The sequence below is a fragment of the Arachis ipaensis genome, chromosome B1 (assembly GCF_059453495.1).
Source record: "Arachis ipaensis isolate K30076 ecotype BB chromosome B1, ASM5945349v1, whole genome shotgun sequence".
Taxonomy (NCBI): Eukaryota; Viridiplantae; Streptophyta; class Magnoliopsida; order Fabales; family Fabaceae; genus Arachis; species Arachis ipaensis.
The window spans coordinates 121,489,192-121,494,970 of NC_142436.1; the positions used below are offsets into that span (position 1 = coordinate 121,489,192).

The following is a 5,779-nucleotide window of genomic DNA, read 5'->3' on the forward strand; positions in this document are numbered from 1 at the left end:
TGGATGGCCATTCCTGAGATCTGGAAAGTCTAAACCTTGTCTGTGGTATTCCGAGTAGGATCTGGGATGGGATGGCTGTGACAAGCTTCAAACTCACGAGTGCTGGGCGTAGTGACATACGCAAAAGGATCAATAGATCCTATTCCAGTATGATCGAGAACCGACAGATGAATAGCCGTGCTGTGACAGAGCATCTTGGACCATTTTCACTGAGAGGATGGGACGTAACTATTGATAATGGTGATGCCCTACATAAAGCTTGCCATGGAAAGGAGTAGGAATGATTGGATGAAGACAGCAGGAAAGCAGAGGGTCAGGAGGAACGAAAGCATCTCCATACGCTTTTCTAAAATTCTCACCAATGAATTGCATAAGTATCTCTATCCTAGTTATATTTTATTTATCTTTTACTTATCAATTCATAAAACCATTTGAATCCGCCTGACTGAGATTTACAAGGTGACCATAGCTTGCTTCAAGCCGACAATCTCCGTGGGATCGACCCTTACTCACGTAAGGTTTATTACTTAGACGACCCAGTGCACTTGCTGGTTAGTTGTGCGGAATTGTGACTAAGTGTGATTCACGTTTGAGAGCACCAAGCCATTGGCGCCATTGTTGAATATCACGATTTCGCATACCAAGTTTTTGGCACTGTTGCCGGGGATTGTTCGAGTTTGGACAACTGACGGTTCATCTTGTTGCTCAGATTAGGCAACTTTATTTTAATTTTAACCTTTTTGTTTTTATTATTCTTATTTTCGAAAAAAATCACAAAAAAATAATAATATATTTTTATTCAAAAATGTTTAAGAATGAATTCTAGTGTTTCATGAAGCACGTTGAAGCCTGGCTGGCTGTAAAGCCATGTCTAATTCATTTGGACCGAGGCTTCCACTTATCAGCATATGAAGTTGGATGAAGTATCAGCTGTTGTATGACTGATTCGTATCTGCTGAAGCTTGGCTGGCCATTGGCCATGTCTAGTGTTTTGGACTGGAGCTTTCACTGAAAGCTTGGCTGGCTAGTAAGCCATGTCTAATTCCTGGACTGGAGCTTTAGACTAACATTGCAAGATTCCTAGAATTCCTATTAAAAATTTTGAAATCCTTATTTCCTTTTCCAATTAATTTTTAAAAATCCAAAAAAATTATAAAATCATAAAATCAAAAATATTTTTGTGTTGCTTGTTTGAGTCTTGAGTCAATTTTTAAGTTTGGTGTCAATTGCATGTTTAAAAATTTGTGCATTTTTCGAAAACTCATGCATGTGTTCTTCATGATCTTCAAGTTGTTCTTGACAAGTCTTCTTTTTTGATCTTTATATTTTCTTGTTTTGTGTCTTTTCTAGTTTTTCATATGCATTTTCAATTTGTTAGTGTCTAAAGTTTGAAAATTTCTAAGTTTGGTGTCTTGCATGTTTTTCTTTTCTTGAAAATTTTCAAAAATGAGTCTTGATGTTCATCTTGATCTTCAAAGTGTTCTTGGTGTTCATCTTGACATTCATAGTGTTCTTGCATGCATCATGTGTTTTGATTCATAATCTTCATGTTTTGAGTCTTTTTGTTATTTTTCTCTTTCATCATTAAAAATTCAAAAAAAATAAAAAAATATCTTTCCCTTTTTCTTCTCATCAAATTCGAAAATTTGAGTTGACTTTTTCAAAAATTTTTAAAATCTTGTTATTTCTTATGAGTCAAATCAAATTTTCAATTTAAAAATTCTACCTTTTTCAAATCTTTTTCAAAAATCAAATCTTTTTCATTTTTCTTTCATAATTTCGAAATTTTCAAAATTTATTTTCAAAATCTTTTTCTTATTTTTATTTCATATTTTCGAAATTAATGCTAACAATTAATATGATTGATTCAAAAATTTTTGGTTTGTTACTTGCCTAGTAAGAAAGATTCAACCTTTAAACTCTAGAATCATATCTTTTTAGTTTCTTGTTAGTCAAGTAATCAACTTTGATTTCAAAATCAAATCTTTTTAAATTTTTTTAAAATCTTTTTCAAATTAAGTTTCAATCATATATTTTTTCAAAATTAATTTCAAAATCTTCTCTAACTTCTTTCTAACTTCTTATCTTTTCAAAATTAATTTTCAAATCCTTTTTTTTTTGTAATCCTATCTTTTTGCTTCAATTATATCTTTTTCAAAACTACCTAACTAACTCTCTCTCTCTCTCTCTCTAATTTTCGAAAATCCCTTCCTCTTTTTCAAAAATTCCTTTTTAGTTAATTAATTGTTTTGAACTTAATTTAATTTCATTTTTCTTTTTTATTTTCGAATTTTAATTCAAATTTTAATTAAAAACAAAAATATTTTTCTTTTCTTTTTATTTAATTTTTGAAATTCTCTCCCCCTCTCATCTCCTTATAATTATTTTATTTATTTACTAACACTCCTCTTCATCTAAGAATTCGAACCCACTCCTCACCCTTGTGTTTGGATTCTCCTTCTTCTATTCCTATCTTCTTCTACTCCCATAAAGGAATCTCTATACTGTGATATAGAGGATTCCATATTTTCTTTGTTATTTCCTTCTTTGTCATATGAGCAGGAACAAGGATAAGAACATTATTGTTGAGGCTGATCCTGAACCTGAAAGGACTCTGAAGAGGGAGCTAAGAGAAGCTAAAGCACAACTCTCTAGAGAAAATCTGACAGAAATTTTCAAAAAAGAAGGAGACATGGCCGAAAATAATAACAATGCAAGGAAGATGCTTGGTGACTTTACTGCACCTAATTCCAATTTACATGGAAGAAGCATCTCAATCCCTGCCATTGGAGCAAACAATTTTGAGCTTAAACCTCAATTAGTTTCTCTGATGCAACAGAACTGCAAGTTTCATGGACTTCCATCAAAAGATCCTTTTCAGTTCTTAACTGAATTCTTGCAGATCTGTGATACTGTTAAGACCAATGGGGTTGATCCCGAGGTCTACAGGCTTATGCTTTTCCCATTTGCTGTAAGAGACAAAGCTAGAATATGGTTAGACTCTCAACCTAAGGATAGTCTGAACTCTTGGGATAAGCTGGTCACGGCTTTCTTAGCCAAGTTTTTTCCTCCTCAAAAGCTTAGTAAGCTTAGAGTGGATGTTCAAACCTTCAGACAGAAAGAAGGTGAATCCCTCTATGAAGCCTAGGAGAGATACAAGGAACTGACCAAAAGGTGTCCTTCTGACATGCTTTCAGAATGGACCATCCTGGATATCTTCTATGATGGTCTGTCTGAACTATCTAAGATGTCATTGGACCATTCTGCAGGTGGATCAATTCACCTAAAGAAAATGCCTGCAGAAGCTCAAGAGCTCATTGACATGGTTACAAATAACCAGTTCATGTACACTTCTGAAAGGAATCCTGTGAATAATGGGATGCTTATGAGGAAGGGGGTTCTTGAAATTGATACTCTGAATGCCATATTGGCTCAGAATAAAATATTGACTCAGCAAGTTAATATGATCTCTCAGAGTCTGAATGGATTGAAGGAATCATCCAACAGTACTAAAGAGGCATCTTCTGAAGAAGAAGCTTATGATCCTGAGAACCCTGCAATAGCAGAGGTGAATTACATGGGTGAACCCTATGGAAACACCTATAATCCCTCATGGAGAAATCATCCAAATTTCTCATGGAATGATCAACAAAAGCCTCAACAAGGCTTTAATAATGGTGGAAGAAATAGGTTCAGCAATAGCAAGCCTTTTCCATCATCCACTCAGCAACAGACAGAGAATTCTTAGCAGAATCCATCTAGCTTAGCAAATATAGTCTCTGATCTATCTAAGGCCACTTTAAGTTTTATGAATGAAACAAGGTCCTCAATTAGAAATTTGAAGGCACAAGTGAGCCAACTGAGTAAAAGAGTCACTAAAATCCCTCCTAATACTCTCCCAAGCAATACAGAAGAGAACCCAAAAAGAGAGTGCAAGGCCATTGATTTAACCATCATGGCCGAACCTACAAGGGATGGAGAGGACATGAATCCCAGTGAGGAAGACCTCCTGGGACGTCTAGTGACTAATAAGGAGTTTTCCTCTGAGGAACCAAAGGAATCTGAGGCTCATCTAGAGACCATAGAGATTCCATTGAACCTCCTTATGCCATTCATGAGCTCTGATGAGTATTCTTCTTCTGAAGAGAATGAAGATGTCACTGAAGAGCAAGTTGCCAAGTACCTTGGTGCAATCATGAAGCTGAATGCTAAGTTATTTGGTAATGAGACTTGGGAAGATGAACCTCCCTTGCTCATCAATGAACTGAGTGATCTGGATCAACTGACATTGCCTCAGAAGAAACAGGATCCTGGAAAGTTTTTAATACCTTGTACCATAGGCACCATGGCCTTTGAGAAGGATCTATGTGACCTTGGGTCAGGGATAAACCTCATGCCACTCTCTGTAATGGAGAAACTGAGAATCTTTGAGGTGCAAGCTGCCAGAATCTCATTAGAGATGGCAGACAACTCAAGAAAACAGGCTTATGGACAAGTAGAGGACGTGCTAGTAAAGGTTAAAGGCCTTTACATCCCTGCTGACTTCATAATCCTAGACACTGGGAAGGATGAGGATGAATCCATCATCCTTGGAAGACCCTTCCTAGCCACAGCAAGAGCTGTGATTGATGTGGACAGAGGAGAATTGATCCTTCAACTGAATGAGGACAACCTTGTGTTTAAAACTCAAGGATCTCCTTCTGTAACCATGGAGAGGAAGCTTGAAAAGCTTCTCTCACTGCAGAGTCAACCAAAGCCCCCAAAGTCAAACTTTAAGTTTGGTGTTGAACCCCCACATTCAAACTCTAAGTTTGGTGTTGGGAGGTTCCAACCTTGCTCTGATTATCTGTGAGGCTCCATGAGAGCTCACTGTCAAGCTATTGACATTAAAGAAGCGCTTGTTGGGAGGCAACCCAATGTTATTTAATCATATCTATTTTATTTTCTTTTTGTTATTTCGTGTTTTATTAGGTTGATGATCATGTGAAGTCACAAAAACTACTGAAAAATCAAAAACAGAATGAAAAACAGCATTGAAAATAGCACACCCTGGAGAAAAACAGTCTGGTGTTTAAACGCCAGAAACAAGCATTTGTTTGGCGTTTAATGCCAGAAACAGGCACCAAGCTGGCGTTTAATGCCAGAAACAAGCATCTACCTGGCGTTAGACGCCAGAAACAAGCTACATTTGGGCGTTTAACGCCAGAAACAGGCAGCAGTCTGGCGTTTGTCTGGCGTTAAACGCCAGGATTGTACAGCAAGGACGTTTTACATGCCTAATTGCAGCAGGGATGTTAAGTCCTTGACCCCACTTGATCTGTAGACCCCACAGGATCCCCTCAGGATCTGTGGACCCCACAGGATCCCCACATTTTCTTCTCTCCTCTTCACACCTTTTCATAACTCTCTTCCACAAATACCCTTCACCAATCACCTCCATTACTCCTCCAAAACCATCATACAACCCACCTACACCCACCCACTCAAATTCAAACCATCACTCCTTCCTTTTCACACATCATTACCACTTAAACCCCCTGGCCGAACCATTCACACACCTCCATCTCCTCCATCTCTTCTTCTTCTCATCCTTTCTTTCTTCTTTTGCTTGAGGACGAGCAAACATTTTAAGTTTGGTGTGAAAAAAGCATTGCTTTTTTGTTTTTTCCATAACCACTAATGCCTCAAGGGATGCACTTCCCTCCACAAAACTATTGAGAGTAAATCAACACTTCCCTAGTAAAATTAAGCTCCAACATGGGACAACTAAGGATGGAGC

The 5,779-nt window shown here is 37.2% G+C and overlaps 1 non-coding gene across 1 annotated transcript; it reads right to left on the minus strand.

Moving 5' to 3' along the window:
- Positions 1-3,085: 3,085 nt before the first annotated feature.
- Positions 3,086-3,193, minus strand: LOC148578171 (small nucleolar RNA R71). The gene has a single exon (XR_015903047.1). It is a non-coding gene; the product is annotated as a small nucleolar RNA R71 (small nucleolar RNA).
- Between the last annotated feature and the right edge of the window lie 2,586 nt (positions 3,194-5,779).